A 17,265-nucleotide genomic window follows, 5' to 3' on the forward strand; every position below is an offset into this window, starting at 1 on the left:
ATGTGAGAGGTGGACATATAGAGGCAGTATGCATGTATGAGGGAAGGATAACATATATGTGAGAGATGGACAGGCAGAGGCAGTATGCATGTATGAGGGAAGGGGGACATATATGTGAGAGGTGGACATATAGAGGCAGTATGCATGTATGAGGGAAGGGAACATATATTTGAGAGAAGGACAGATAGAGGCAGTATACATGTATGAGGGAAGGGGGACATATATGTGAGAGATAGACAGGCAGAGGCAGAATGCATGTATGAGGGAAGGGGGACATATATGTGAGAGGTGGACAGACAGAGGCAGTATGCATGTATGAAGGAAGGAGAACATATATGTGAGAGATGGACAGACAGAGGCAGTATGCATGTATGAGGGAAGGGGAACATATATGTAAGAGATGGACAGACAGAGGCAGTATGCATGTATGAAGGAAGGAGAACATATATGTGAGAGGTGGACAGAGGCAGTATGCATGTATGAGTGAAGGGGAACATATATGTGAGAGATGGACAGACAGAGGCAGTATGCATGTATGAGGGAAGGGGGACATATATGTGAGAGGTGGACAGACAGAGGCAGTATGCATGTATGAAGGAAGGAGAACATATATGTGAGAGATGGACAGACAGAGGCAGTATGCATGTATGAAGGAAGGAGAACATATATGTGAGAGATGGACAGACAGAGGCAGTATGCATGTATGAAGGAAGGAGAACATATATGGGTACTTGTTTCCTAGAACGGCCACAATCGTGAGTGATCGTGGCTCTTAATTAAGGGACACGATCCTCACGATGTGGCCGATTTTTTACATTTTTTTGCCTTTGATTGACAGAAATCGGGTCAATCGGTCGGTCGCGACCAATTAAAATCGGCCGCGATGCGACCGACCGATTGACCCGATTTTTCCATAGACTTCAATGTTAAAAAATGTTTTAACATTGAAATCGGGAGGATCGTGTCGGTCTTGTGCCATTATAATGGCACAAGATGAGATGGACTTGATTAAGTCCATCTCACATAGGGAAAATTGATAAAAAAGGTGAAATGGGTCAATATGACCCATTTCACATTTTTTATGTGCCCGCCATGACCCCACGATAGACGTGAACCCGAAGCGTGGCGAGCGCAGCGAGCCCGCGAGGGGCGGCGGTACGCGTCCTCCGACCTTTTCATTCCCCTACTATCCACTAGGGCGTGGAGTGAGAATAGAATAGTGTGGCGAGCGCAGCGAGCCACCGAGCCCGAAGCGTGGCGAGCGCAGCGAGCCCCGCGAGGGGACGCGTATACCTGTGAAGTTATACGCGTCCCCTCGCGGGGCTCGCTGCGCTCGCCACGCTTCGGGCTCGGTGGCTCGCTGCGCTCGCCACACTATTATATTCTCACTCCACGCCCTAGTGGATAGTAGGGGAATGAAAAGGTCGGAGGACGCGTACCGCCGCCCCTCGCGGGCTCGCTGCGCTCGCCACGCTTCGGGTTCACGTCTATCGTGGGGTCTAGCACACTTAGTAACATTTGGGGGGGCAATTAAAAAAAATCTGGTGAAAAAATAAAAAAATCGGGTGAAAAATCGGCCGATCGGATCGGTCGCATCGCATGCGACCAAATCGCATGCGATGCGACCGATCCGATTTTTTATCTTCCGACCACAACGATCTAAATCGTTGTGGCCGTGCTAGGAAACAAGTACCCATATATGTGAGAGATGGACAGACAGAGGCAGTATGCATGTATGAAGGAAGGGGGACATATATGTGAGAGGTGGACAGATAGAGGCAGTATGCATGTATGAAGGAAGGGGAACATATATGTGAGAGGTGGACAGACAGAGGCAGTATGCATGTATGAGGGAAGGGAACATATATGTGAGAGATGGACAGGCAGAGGCAGTATGCATGTATGAGGGAAGGGAACATATATGTGAGAGGTGGACAGACAGAGGCAGTATGCATGTATGAGGGAAGGGAACATATATGTGAGAGATGGACAGACAGAGGCAGTATGCATGTATGAGGGAAGGGGGACATATATGTGAGAAGTGGAAAGATAGAGGCAGTATGCATGTATGAAGGAAGGGGGACATATATGTGAGAGATGGACAGGCAGAGGCAGTATGCATGTATGAGGGAAGGGAACATATATGTGAGAGGTGGACAATAGAGGCAGTATGCATGTATGAAGGAAGGGGGACATATATGTGAGAGATGGACAGGCAGAGGCAGTATGCATGTATGAGGGAAGGGAACATATATGTGAGAGGTGGACAATAGAGGCAGTATGCATGTATGAAGGAAGGGGGACATATATGTCAGAGATGGACAGACAGAGGCAGTATGCATGTATGAGGGAAGGGAACATATATGTGAGAGGTGGACAGACAGAGGCAGTATGCATGTATGAGGGAAGGGGACATATATGTGAGAGGTGGACAGACAGAGGCAGTATGCATGTATGAAGGAAGGGGGACATATATGTGAGAGATGGACAGGCAGAGGCAGTATGCATGTATGAGGGAAGGGAACATATATGTGAGAGGTGGACAATAGAGGCAGTATGCATGTATGAAGGAAGGGGGACATATATGTGAGAGATGGACAGGCAGAGGCAGTATGCATGTATGAGGGAAGGGAACATATATGTGAGAGGTGGACAATAGAGGCAGTATGCATGTATGAAGGAAGGGGGACATATATGTGAGAGATGGACAGATAGAGGCAGTATGCATGTATGAAGGAAGGGGGACATATATGTGAGAGATGGACAGGCAGAGGCAGTATGCATGTATGAGGGAAGGGGAACATATATGTGGGAGGTGGACAGACAGAGGCAGTATGCATGTATGAGGGAGGGGAACATATATGTGAGAGGTGGACAGACAGTGGCAGTATGCATGTATGAGGGAAGGGGGACATATATGTGAGAGGTGGACAGATAGAGGCAGTATACATGTATGAGGGAGGGGAACATATATGTGAGAAGTGGACAGACAGAGGCAGTATGCATGTATGAGGGAAGGGAACATATATGTGAGAGATGGACAGACAGAGGCAGTATGCATGTATGATGGAGGGGAACATGTATGTGAGAGATGGAGACAGAGGCAGTATGCATGTATGAGGGAACGGGAACATATATGTGAAAGATGGACAGACAGAGGCAGTATGCATGTATGAGGGAAGGGTGACATATATGTGAGAAGTGGACAGACAGAGGCAGTATGCATGTATGAGGGAAGGGGGACATATATGTGAGAGATGGACATACAGAGGCAGTATGCATGTATGATGGAGGGGAACATGTATGTGAGAGATGGAGACAGAGGCAGTATGCATGTATGAGGGAACGGGAACATATATGTGAAAGATGGACAGACAGAGGCAGTATGCATGTATGAGGGAAGGAGAACATATATGTGAGAGATGGACAGTCAGAGGCAGTATGCATGTATGATGGAGGGGAACATGTATGTGAGAGATGGAGACAGAGGCAGTATGCATGTATGAGGGAACGGGAACATATATGTGAGAGGTGGACAGACAGAGGCAGTATGCATGTATGAGGGAAGGGGGACATATATGTGAGATTTGGACAGACAGAGGCAGTATGCATGTATGAGGGAAGGGGAACATATATGTGAGAGGTGGACAAACAGGCAGTATGCATGTATGAGGGAAGGGGAACATATATGTGAGAGATGGACAGACAGAGGCAGTATGCATGTATGAGGGAAGGGGGACATATATGTGAGAGGTGGACAGACAGAGGCAGTATGCATGTATGAGGGAAGGAGAACATATATGTGAGAGATGGACAGACAGAGGCAGTATGAATGTATGAGTGAAGGGAAACATATATGTGAGAGGTGGACAGACAGAGGCAGTATGCATGTATGAGGGAAGGGGAACATATACTGTATGTGAGAGGTGGACAGACAGAGGCATTATGCATGTATGAGGGAAGGGGAACATATATGTAAGAGATGGACAGACAGAGGCAGTATGCATGTATGAGGGAAGAGGAACATATATGTGAGAGATGGACAGACAGAGGCAGTATGCATGTATGAGGGAAGGGTGACATATATGTGTGGTGGACAGACAGAGGCAGTATGCATGTATGAGTGAAGGGAACATATATGTGAGAAGTGGACAGACAGAGGCAGTATGCATGTATGAGGGAAGAGGAACATATATGCGAGAGGTGGACACACAGAGGCAGTATGCATGTATGAGGGAAGGGAACATATATGTGAGAGGTGGACAGACAGAGGCAGTATGCATGTATGAGGGAAGGGAACATATATGTGAGAGATGGACAGACAGAGGCAGTATGCATGTATGAGGGAAGGGGAACATATATGTGAGAGGTGGACAGACAGAGGCAGTATGCATGTATGAGGGAAGGGGAACATATATGTGAGAGATGGACAGACAGAGGCAGTATGCATGTATGAGGTGGGGGAACATATATGTGAGAGGTGGACAGACAGAGGCAGTATGCATGTATGAGGGAAGGGGAACATATATGTAAGAGATGGACAGACAGAGGCAGTATGCATGTATGAGGGAAGGGAACATATATGTGAGAGGTGGACAGAGGCAGTATGCATGTATGAGGGAAGGGGAACATATATGTGAGAGATGGACAGACAGAGGCAGTATGCATGTATGAGGTGGGGGAACATATATGTGAGAGGTGGACAGACAGAGGCAGTATGCATGTATGAGGGAAGGGGAACATATATGTAAGAGATGGACAGACAGAGGCAGTATGCATGTATGAGGGAAGGGGGACATATATGTTAGAGGTGGACAGACAGGCAGTATGCATGTATGAGGGAAGGGGAACATATATGTGAGAGATGGACAGACAGAGGCAGTATGCATGTATGAGGGAAGGGGAACATATATGTGAGAGGTGGACAGACAGCGGCAGTATGAATGTATGAGGGAAGGGGAACATATATGTGAGAGGTGGACAGACAGAGGCAGTATGCATGTATGAGGGAAGGGGAACATATATGTGAGAAATGGACAGACAGAGGCAGTATGCATGTATGAGGGAAGGGGAACATATATGTAAGAGATGGACAGACAGAGGCAGTATGCATGTATGAGGGAAGTGGAACATATATGTGAGAGGTGGACAGAGGCAGTATGAATGTATGAGTGAAGGGGAACATATATGTGAGAGGTGGACAGACAGAGGCAGTATGCATGTATGAGGGAGGGGAACATATACTGTATGTGAGAGGTGGACAGACAGAGGCATTATGCATGTATGAGGGAAGGGGAACATATATGTAAGAGATGGACAGACAGAGGCAGTATGCATGTATGAGGGAAGGGGAACATACATGTGAGAGATGGACAGACAGAGGCAGTATGAATGTATGAGGGAAGGGGAACATATATGTAAGAGATGGACAGACAGAGGCAGTATGCATGTATGAGGGAAGGGGAACATATATGTGAGAGATGGACAGACAGAGGCAGTATGCATGTATGAGGGAAGGGGGACATATATGTGAGAGGTGGACAGACAGCGGCAGTATGAATGTATGAGTGAAGGGGAACATATATGGGAGAGGTGGACAGACAGAGGCAGTATGCATGTATGAGGGAAGGGGTACATATATGTGAGAGGTGGACAGATAGAGGCAGAATGCATGTATGAGGGAAGGGGAACATATATGTGAGAGATGGACAGACAGAGGCAGTATGCATGTATGAGGGAAGGGGGACATATATGTGAGAGATGGACAGACAGAGGCAGTATGCATGTATGAGGGAAGGGGAACATATATGTGAGAGATGGACAGACAGAGGCAGTATGCATGTATGAGGGAAGGGGGACATATATGTGAGAGGTGGACAGACAGAGGCAGTATGCATGTATGAGGGAAGGGGGACATATATGTGAGAGATGGACAGACAGAGGCAGTATGCATGTATGAGGGAAGGGGGACATATATGTGAGAGATGGACAGACAGAGGCAGTATGCATGTATGAGGGGGGGGGCATATATGTGAGAGATGGACAGACAGAGGCAGTATGCATGTATGAGGGAAGTGGAACATTTATGTGAGAGGTGGACAGAGGCAGTATGCATGTATGAGGGAAGGGGAACATATATGTGAGAGATGGACAGACAGAGGCAGTATGCATGTATGAGGTGGGGGAACATATATGTGAGAGGTGGACAGACAGAGGCAGTATGCATGTATGAGGGAAGGGGAACATATATGTTAGAGATGGACAGACCGAGGCAGTATGCATGTATGAGGGAAGGGAACATATATGTGAGAGGTGGACAGACAGAGGCAGTATGCATGTATGAGGGAAGGGGAACATATATGTGAGAAATGGACAGACAGAGGCAGTATGCATGTATGAGGGGGGGGACATATATGTGAGAGGTGGACAGACAGAGGCAGTATGCATGTATGAGGGAAGGGGACCATATATGTAAGAGGTGGACAGAGGCAGTATGCATGTATGAGGGAAGGAGAACATATATGTGAGAGGTGGACAGACAGAGGCAGTATGCATGTATGAGGGGGGGGGGAACATATATGTGAGAGATGGACAGACAGAGGCAGTATGCATGTATGAGGGAAGGGGAACATATATGTGAGAGATGGACAGACAGAGGCAGTATGCATGTATGAGGGAAGGGGAACATATATGTGAGACATGGACAGACAGAGGCAGTATGCATGTATGAGGGGGGGGGGACATATATGTGAGAGGTGGACAGACAGAGGCAGTATGCATGTATGAGGGAAGGGGAACATATATGTGAGAGATGGACAGACAGAGGCAGTATGCATGTATGAGGGAAGGGGAACATATATGTGAGAGGTGGACAGACAGAGGCAGTATACATGTATGAGGGAAGGGGAACATATATGTGAGAGGTGGACAGACAGAGGCAGTATGCATGTATGAGGGAAGGGGAACATATATGTGAGAGGTGGACAGACAGAGGCAGTATGCATGTAGGAGGGGGGAACATATATGTGAGAGGTGGACAGACAGAGGCAGTATGCATGTATGAGGGGGGAACATATATGTGAGAGGTGGACACTGGACAGAGGCAGTGGCCATGTACGAGAGTGTATGTATAATATAGGGACAGCCAGTACTTTTACATGATAGAGGAACACGTTTATGAGAGAACTACAGACAAAATGAAGTTTATTAGAGAAGGGAGTTTGTATGTGAGATGACAGAGGCCATACACATGTACACAAGAAAGGGAACACGTATGTGAGAGATGAGCAAACAGGGTGAACGTATGATAGAAGGTGAACATGTATGTGAGACAGAGACATTGAGAGAGAAGGAATTTGTATGTGAAATGAACAAACGGTACACATATAGGGTGTGGTATGGCGGCCTGGCCTTCACTACATCGTGTTCCGACAGGGGGGCGAGCACATCAAAGCCCCTTGCAGGCTCAGGACCCCCATGAGGGAGAATAGTCCCTGTAAGTCGGGATCCTAACTGTCGGGCATTTAACAGTCGGGAATCCGATGTCGGTACACTGACCATCGGAATCCCGACTGTTGGGAGGTCATCTGGCAGACTGGCACCCATACATGTATGTAAGAGATGCACAGAAAGGGAACATGTATGTGACAGAATGAACCATGAGAGAAGGGGTACATGTATGTGAGGTAAGATACACAGATGCAGTACACATGTATGAGTGCAGCTGGGGGGGGGGGGGCGCATGTATGTGCGGCGAGCAGACATAGACTGTATGTGTGTATGAGAGTTGGGGGGACATGTATGCGGTGAACAGACAGAGACAGTATGTGTGTATGTACAGTATGATAGGAGGGGAACATGTATGTTAGGTGGTCAGAGAGGTACAGTATTTATGTGTGTGTTCGTGTGTGTGTGTGTGCGTGTGTGTGACGGGGTGATGCAGTGAGAGTAGTAAGTGGGGGGAGCTGAGAGAATAAACAGTGTGGAAGAGACAGAAAGGGAGGTCTGTGATGGGAAGAACAGAGGGAAGGAGAGAGAGAGAGGAAGGAGGGATTGCGAGGCTGCAGCACACACTCACACACACACATACACACACACCTGCAGCACACAGGGATCATCCTCATCCCAGGCAGCATCTGGTTCAGAAGCAGGGGGCTGGCTCCTACTGGGAGAGGGAAATTGGAAGCACTTAGCCATAAATTCTCATCCAGACCTTGGCAGAGGGGACCCCGTATCACCGTCATGCCTCTATAGCCCCCCGTAGTGTAACCACTGGGGAACAGCGGAGCACCCCTGGGGGCAATAAACTTCCTGCACAGCACCCTGACAGGAGACTACCGGGGGCTGCACCTATAGGGGTAAGTCTCAGGTGTTTCTCTTCTTTTATTCTGCTGGTGATAAATAAGCTTTAACACCTATGTATTGCGATCTATTGTCACCCTATAGACAGTGAAACTGTCACTCCATAGCCTGGCGGGCTTAACCCCTTCACTGCTGCATCACCTGTCCAGTGTATCATTGCATGTGTTAGGGAAGTGTCATTGTAGCACTGCAGTCATCTTACTCCCTGCCAGCGGATGCCACATTGCCTTATCCTAAAGTGACTGGCATGTCAGCGCGTCCTCTGGGGTCTGCAGTGCTGGGGGTCAGACCCTCCTGATGGATTGCTTCTGCGTTTGATGATTTCTAAGGGGTTCTGCTGCAGAATCGCAGCTGAATTGCTATTTATTTAATTTACATGATAAAGGATCCCTGTGTTGTGTAAGATGGGAAATGGCTTTGGATGGGCAGCGGGTGGGAAGAAATATCCATCGCCCTGGGGGGGGATTCCTGGAGAATGACCCGGGCTGAGGGGTTCTGTCCACAAGTGAGAACAGGAGCAGGGTAGAGAGAGCAGAAGCAGCACGGAACAGGGGACTGGACTGACATACACAAGCAGCTGCTGTACTGTATGTAGTCCTGCTGCTTCCTATCACTTTGGCTGTGTTAGGGACTGCGTCCAGTGCAGCCATACCCTTGCTACAGGTATATCCACCCTGCAGGGACTGGACTGACATACACAAGCAGCTGCTGTACTGTATGTAGTCCTGCTGTTTCCTATCACTTTGGCTGTGTTAGGGACTGCGTCCAGTGCAGCCATACCCTTGCTACAGGTATATCCACCCTGTAGGGACTGGACTGACATACACAAGCAGCTGCTGTACTGTATGTAGTCCTGCTGCTTCCTATCACTTTGGCTGTGTTAGGGACTGCGTCCAGTGCAGCCATACCCTTGCTACAGGTATATCCATCCTGCAGGGACTGGACTGACATACACAAGCAGCTGCTGTACTGTATGTAGTCCTGCTGCTTCCTATCACTTTGGCTGTGTTAGGGACTGCGTCCAGTGCAGCCATACCCTTGCTACAGGTATATCCATCCTGCAGGGACTGGACTGACATACACAAGCAGCTGCTGTACTGTATGTAGTCCTGCTGCTTCCTATCACTTTGGCTGTGTTAGGGACTGCGTCCAGTGCAGCCATACCCTTGCTACAGGTATATCCATCCTGCAGGGACTGGACTGACATACACAAGCAGCTGCTGTACTGTATGTAGTCCTGCTGCTTCCTATCACTTTGGCTGTGTTAGGGACTGCGTCCAGTGCAGCCATACCCTTGCTACAGGTATATCCACCCTGCGCCGGTTGCAAAATAGTCCCAGAGAAATAAAAGCGCACAATATATGTTAGATAATTAATTACATATATGACGCGGTTGGCAACATTTTGTGGACTATCTTTGATCTTAGATTTTCAAGGGATAACTGTGATAATGTCACATGCAAAAAAAAAAGTTTACTAATTTTTATTTAATTGGGGATTCCCGAATCTCAGCATAAAGCAATTCCAAATATTATAGCCCCTATTCCACCTCAACGCTCACCTCACTGGGAAAAAAAGACTTTGAGAACAGATTTTTGTTGATATTATCCTCACAGTTCTGGATAATATCATCAAAGATCCAAATTGTGATTATTTATCTATCTATCTATCTATCTACCTATCTATCATGGATTTGCACTGTCTAGTGATAGTATTGATCTGATTGTGAGTTCTCCAGACAAGGCTGTTCCGTTCCCCTTTGCTCTGTGATTGTTACCCATCCATACTGTGTGCATGGCACAGGGTATAACTGAATAAACATTCTCAGTGGCTAATAATATACTGTAAGCTGGCATTTACTCTCCATTCAGTTACACTTCTGGTGCAGTAAACTGAGACCGTAAAAGCTGGATTTGTACTTGTTAATGATATTTTAATTGTGTATTCTGACATCTGACTGGTGGTTTGTGTGTGGTCTATACACAGCAGGTGGGACAAATATTGGACTGATACCTGCCTCTCCAAGGTTACAGTAGGTGCTCAGTAGTAGTAGTAGTTTGTTTATTTATAAGGCGCCACAAAGTGTCCGCAGCGCCGTACATAGCAAACAAAAAACAAATGACAAGGTAACGTACAGGGTGTGGTGATAAAATACAGTATAAATAGGGTATAGCTGGTACAGCTTTGCTGCTATTACAGAACATGTGTTTGCTGTAAACAAAGGTGTCACAATTAGTTGTGTATAATGTTGTGTATAATGTCACTGATCTATCATCAGGTTTTGTACTCTGAATGTCTATTATATTGCCAAATAAAGTGGCTGATTGTAAAGAAAATGAAAGGGAGTGTGTGTGTGGGGTAGGGGTGGGGGGGTGGGGTGCATGTGCCTTGGTGTTGTCACACAACCCCCCCCCCCCCCCTTGAATTTGTCACTGTCCACATACCTACCTTGTTTGTTTCTAAAATATCAAAATCTCGTGTCTTGATGCAGACGTCTTATTATTCAGAATGATTACAGTATCCTGAAATGACTGCAGTTCTCTGGTGGAAATATACCGGTGTAGGGGGTCTGCATGGCCAGTTTGCTGCCAGTAAATGCGTTGTGACTGACTACACTGTGACCGGATACGATATGAGCTTCATTTGTACCCTTTATACATCCTATCTGTCTTATCAGAGGGATCACCCTATATTCTAAAAATACAAGGCGCTATTGCTGCATGGACGCGGCACTGTGATCACTGCAGCTGTGTCACTATCTAGATTCCTCCAATCTGGATTAAAGATGAATCAAAGACTCTACAGTGTACATGACTAGTGGCCAGCAGAACCGGCTTATAGTACATTGCACATTATTATTCAGAGGCTCATAGTGCTCAACGCACATCATTAGTAATGGATACAAGATGCTTGTATTAAACGTGACCTTGGGATAGAGCAGTCCGTGGAATGGATAATAGGTAGTACAGAAGGTGTAATGTTAGCATTACAGCACTGAGGTCATGGGTTCAGTTCCCAACTGCATGGAGTTTGTATATTCTCCCCAAGCTTGCGTGGGTTTCCGTTGGAGACTTCGGTTATCTCCCATAATCCAAAAATATACTGTTCGGTTAACTGGCCTCCAACAAAATGTAACCCCTGTGTTTGTGTGTCTGTATACAGGGGCCAGTTAGATAGGCCACGTGGTTACTATCCCTGTATACAGGGGCCAGTTAGCTGGGCCACGTGGTTACTATCCCTGTATACAGGGGCCAGTTAGATAGGCCACGTGTTTACTATCCCTGTATACAGGGGCCAGTTAGATAGGCCACGTGGTTACTATCCCTGTATACAGGGGCCAGTTAGATAGGCCACGTGGTTACTATCCCTGTATACAGGGGCCAGTTAGATAGGCCACGTGGTTACTATCCCTGTATACAGGGGCCAGTTAGATAGGCCACGTGGTTACTATCCCTGTATACAGGGGCCAGTTAGATAGGCCACGTGGTTACTATCCCTGTATACAGGGGCCAGTTAGATAGGCCACGTGGTTACTATCCCTGTATACAGGGGCCAATTAGATAGGCCACGTGTTTACTATCCCTGTATACAGGGGCCAGTTAGATAGGCCACGTGGTTACTATCCCTGTATACAGGGGCCAGTTAGCTGGGCCACGTGGTTACTATCCCTGTATACAGGGGCCAATTAGATAGGCCACGTGTTTACTATCCCTGTATACAGGGGCCAGTTAGATAGGCCACGTGGTTACTATCCCTGTATACAGGGGCCAGTTAGATAGGCCACGTGGTTACTATCCCTGTATACAGGGGCCAGTTAGATAGGCCACGTGGTTACTATCCCTGTATACAGGGGCCAGTTAGATAGGCCACGTGGTTACTATCCCTGTATACAGGGGCCAGTTAGATAGGCCACGTGGTTACTATCCCTGTATACAGGGGCCAGTTAGATAGGCCACGTGGTTACTATCCCTGTATACAGGGGCCAGTTAGATAGACCACGTGGTTACTATCCCTGTATACAGGGGCCAGTTAGATAGGCCACGTGGTTACTATCCCTGTATACAGGGGCCAGTTAGATAGGCCACGTGGTTACTATCCCTGTATACAGGGGCCAGTTAGATAGACCACGTGGTTACTATCCCTGTATACAGGGGCCAGTTAGATAGGCCACGTGGTTACTATCCCTGTATACAGGGGCCAGTTAGATAGGCCACGTGGTTCCTATCCACCTTCACCTTCTATGTGCTAGTCCCAGTGTAATAACAGTCACAGATTGGATTAACGATTCCCTGTATTCATTGTAATTGCTGTGGGGAACAGAAGTACAGTCCATCCTTCAAGTGCACATCCTCAATAAACAATCTGGAAGGAAATGTCTTTTTTTTGGGGAAATTTATTGAGACCATAAATAAAATATATCCAGCAGTGTGTGAAACTGAAATGGGGCTCCGGTGCTAGCGAAGCCCAAGATCTGGGGGAAATTGTGCTTCTCAGACTTAAGGGGTAAATTGACTAAGGGGGGTATTCAATCCTGCACTCCCCTATTCAATGTTGCCGTTAACAACAGCATTGAAGGCAGTTTCCGACAAAACTAGTTCAACTGTTTTGGATCGGATCTGTTATGTCGGAAATAGCTGCAGATTGTCGAATTCACGGACATTTTTTGACAATCCGTGGCCGTGTCTGCTGATCCGTCGAGTTACCATTGAACGAAAAATAAAAGTGGCCCCGAATCCCAGATTGAATACCCCCCTAAGGCTTAGAAAAATGAAAATAGGTGCTGTTGCCCATAACAGCCAATCAGATTCTGCCTATAATTTCTCTAGTGCATGCTAGAAAGTGATAGACATAATCTGATTGGTTGCTATGAGAAACATCACCTCTTTTCATGTTTATAAGCCTTAGTAAATATACCCCTAAGTGTCTATTTATCATGCAGAATATTTAGTCAGGAATCGTCGGTTAATGGCCGTTTATGGATGTATGCTATTTATCAAAGGGGGGGGGGGGGGTGCGGATGTCAGAGACTGGCGATGTCTGCAGAAGCTCCGCGGCTGTGATAGCTTCCTATTGGGACTGCAAACACAGCAAATTCCCAAAGCTCGGTACAAGCTCAGCATTTTGGAGTAATGTCATCATTAGATGGCGTTAGCCTTCATAGCCTATAGATTACATTACTACATACAGAGTTGTTCCTCTAGGCAAGTTTCATCTGTGTGTGGAGTGAGTGAGCCCTTATTCAGGGCACTGGACCAGAGAGCAGCTACCAGGAATAAGCAAAGGGAGCCTTCCCATGAGGTGGGAGATTGTGAGCTTAGAAAGTGCAGTACTGGTTCTATTATGTTTGTAGATTTATTTATTATGATCTGTTTAACCTTTTCCTGACCACTTATTTACATTATTAAAATGTATGATACAGCCTATAGCGTCAGATATTAATACCGTATTCCATATTAAAGACCAATGTGTATATTGTTGTTCAGGGTTGTTCAGATTCCACTTCCACTCCTGCAGACTCCCACACTTGTTCCGCAGAGTGGGAGATTGTGCACGGCATTTGGAAACACACACCCCCCCCCCCCCCCCCCGCTCTTGAATCCTGCATTTGGCACTGACATAAAGACAGTAACATACTTTTCCACAATAGCATTCCTACGGCCACACATGTGCATTAATGCAGCTGTGTCTGATCCTGGAAGTTTCAGTAATAGTCAATCTATCCTGGAAGCAATATATATGCAGATTGTTATATCTAAGCCCATACAAGACTGCAATAGGTTTCAGTTCTTGGTATACAATGAGACAAACTGGGTTGTCCTAAACAGGTTCATGGTATTACCTGAATACATTCCCAGCGTCCCGTTTATAAATGTTTTTGGCTGTTGCGGAATCTTCAGCGCCTGTAACGCTCTGTCGGCATAGATATTGATATGTGTTGTTATTACTTTTACCACAGATAAAGTCGTGTTCTGGTCATTTTTTTGCATAAATGCCCACAGCATGAAACCCTGAGAGCGGCCATTTTGTCTGAGTTCAGGTCCTCATCATGTGACCCCAGCTGGGGAAACAGTGCTGGGAAAGCAGCAAATGACTAAACGTTGAGAAAAGGAAGATTACTGAGCAGCGGAATAATGGCACTTAGTCCTATTATGTTTATTGTAAATTGCAGCGTGTGTTATAAACAGAAACCATGACAAATGAGCGACTATTGTGTGTACATAGACATCATTACATCAACAATGGTGTCTCTTATTTGTAAGAGATATATTAGTGATGAGGACTTTCCGCTATTACAGCAGACGCGTCACCTCAGGTGACACCTGGCAGCTGGGGGAGGGGATTTTAAGATACCTAAATTGTGAGAGAAATGCGAATGGATGCAATTCCCAAACCCGCTGTGCACTTGTGTGTAGCTCTGACCTTTCAACCAATCTGTAGCTGAGACCGGGTGAACGAGGCCATCGCTGAAGTCACAGTTAAAACACGGTTTTCATGACACTCCCAAAAACTGACAGTTACCACCCCCAAATGCCAGTTTCCTGTCAGTCAAGCTCTGGACACTGCGTTTACAATCCATATGCATTTTGTTTCGCTAGTCGCCCTCACGCCTTCGATAATCGCTCGATTTGTAGATTCTTGAATTATAGATTATGGGGTAGATGTATGAAGCAGTGATAACAGAGTAGTGGCCCCTGGCAACCAATCAGCTGCTCTGTATCATTTTATATTATGCAACATTCGACATCCGGATTTGGCTGCTGCATTAAATAATGGATGACGGATCCATTCCATCAAAAGAGTTTCGGAATGGAACCGGTATCCATTGAATAAACCCCACAGTCTCCAAACCAACCAACCAATCAGCTCTAAATGTGCACGCACTAGGTGATTCACGCACCGCCAATATGGCTATTGGCGGTGCAGCCAGGCCAGCGATAGATCGCTAAACAGTAAACAATGAACAATATTAGGCCTGATTCAGAATTGATCGCAAAAGGGCAAAACCATGTGCACTGCAGGTGGGGCAGATGTAACAGATGCAGAGAGAGTGTTACATTTGTGTGAGTTCTTTTGTTTCTGTGCAGGGTAAATACTGGCTGCTTTATGTTTACACTGCAATTTACATATCAGTTTGAACACACCTCACCCAAATCTAACTCTCTCTGCACCTGTTACGTCTGCCCCACCTGCAGTGCAGCATGGTTTTATCCATTTGGTAGCAAAATATGCCCTGCAATCAGGTCTGAATTAGGCCCAAAGACTGTTACTAGCTTGATCGCATGGACTTCAATTATCCAGAAATAAATAGCAATAATAGAAATAACTATTGTTTTACCTAAAAGTAGATATTTTCCCCAAAACTTTCACCCAAAAGCCGCATTAATTCCAATGGAGTGGCAATGCACATGAATCACTTAATCCGCGAAATTCATAATTGACTTTTTCCCTAATTGTGCTAATACTACCACACCCCTGGGTAGCAAAGCAGGGCGGTCTCATATTATTCATCTGGGTCTGACAATTATCTATTATTATATAACTAGTCACTAAGGGGGAAAACAACCAATGAAATTCTAGCTGTCATTTATCTAGTGTGTTCTATAAAATAACTGGAATCTTAATGGCTGCTATAGGAAACAGTTAGAATACTTTCTTGCGACATAATTAATCATACTTCATACTTGCCTACCTGACCGTCTACATGCTCTGCTCCTGGACTTCCCTGGTAAGGGTGTGGTATAAATGACCGACAGTCGGGATTCTGACAGTCATTTCTCCGACGTCGGAATCCCGACTGCACAGCGGGGGGAGCGCAATGAAGCCCCTTGCGGGCTCGCTGCGCTCGCTACGCTGCGGGCGCGGTGGCCACCTATTTTATTCTCCCTCTATGGGGGTCATGGACCCCCACGATGGAGCAGTCGGGATTACGACGTCGGAGGAATGACTGTCGGAATCCCGACTGTCGGGGAGCCGTCCAGCACCCAGCGGTAATGTATGATTGCCATCACCTGTGGCGAAACACCTTTCTTAGTAATGACCTATCTCCCCACAGGTGATGGCAATCATACACTTCCAGGGAAGTCCAGGAACAGAGCATTGTGTCTCCTGGAGAGGGGCATGCTGGGAGGTATGGATAATGTAGGATTGCCAGCACCTGTGGGGAGCTAGGTAACTGATAAGAAAGGTGTCACCACAGGTGCTGGCAATCATACACTACCAGGGAAGTCCAGGAACAGAGCATTTTCTCCCTCATGTAGAGGGTCAGGTAGGCAAGTTAGGAAACAAATTACTAAATAATGTCCTTTCCTGTAAATATCAATTGGATCAGTTAACAGGCTTTATCGATCTAACTACTGTATTTTATTTTCTTGTGCGTGCATTAAGTAAGTTAATAGTATTGTTGCATTCAATGCCTCAGTGCAGTCCTATTTGATATATTGCAGAAGCTTCACTCACAAAACACGTATCTGCCCTTCAAAAAATATTCAGTCACCATGTCAACAGTTGCGGCCCAAATTTGCAACTGGAAATATATATTCGGAAGTGGTGTCATATACATTGGGCCTGATAGGCGCGTTCTGCATGATCAAATAGGCAAAGATTGAATCTCTTTGAGGACACAACAAAATAATCTTATGTTCTACATTGTAAAGATATCAGCATCCTGTGGATTTGTCCTCATCTGAATCGTAAGAAACATTTTTTTATATATAGTTGTTTCCCGATCTCCTGACGCCTGTCCCTGATTTGCCGATCCTGACCAGTAAAACTATCGGGATTGCCAAATCTTGGTTGCCGATCAGTTTATTTGGCGGATCAGCAATACAGATCGGATTGGGACAGGTGTTTGGTACCCTGTATCTAAGAGGCTTGGAAATGGGCTGCTGGTTTAGAAAAGCTAAG

General features: G+C 46.3%; 1 protein-coding gene across 1 annotated transcript in view; it reads left to right on the top strand.

Moving 5' to 3' along the window:
- Positions 1-8,001: 8,001 nt before the first annotated feature.
- Positions 8,002-17,265, top strand: part of LOC146025618 (G-protein coupled receptor 22-like) — a 225,051-nt gene continuing 215,787 nt past the window's right edge. The window contains exon 1 of the mRNA XM_083155563.1: positions 8,002-8,357. The gene's annotated coding sequence lies outside the window, so the exon portion shown is untranslated. The remainder of the gene's footprint in view (positions 8,358-17,265) is intronic.

This window comes from Crinia signifera, chromosome 8 (genome assembly GCF_055691185.1).
Source record: "Crinia signifera chromosome 8, ASM5569118v1, whole genome shotgun sequence".
In the NCBI taxonomy this organism is placed as follows: domain Eukaryota; kingdom Metazoa; phylum Chordata; class Amphibia; order Anura; family Myobatrachidae; genus Crinia; species Crinia signifera.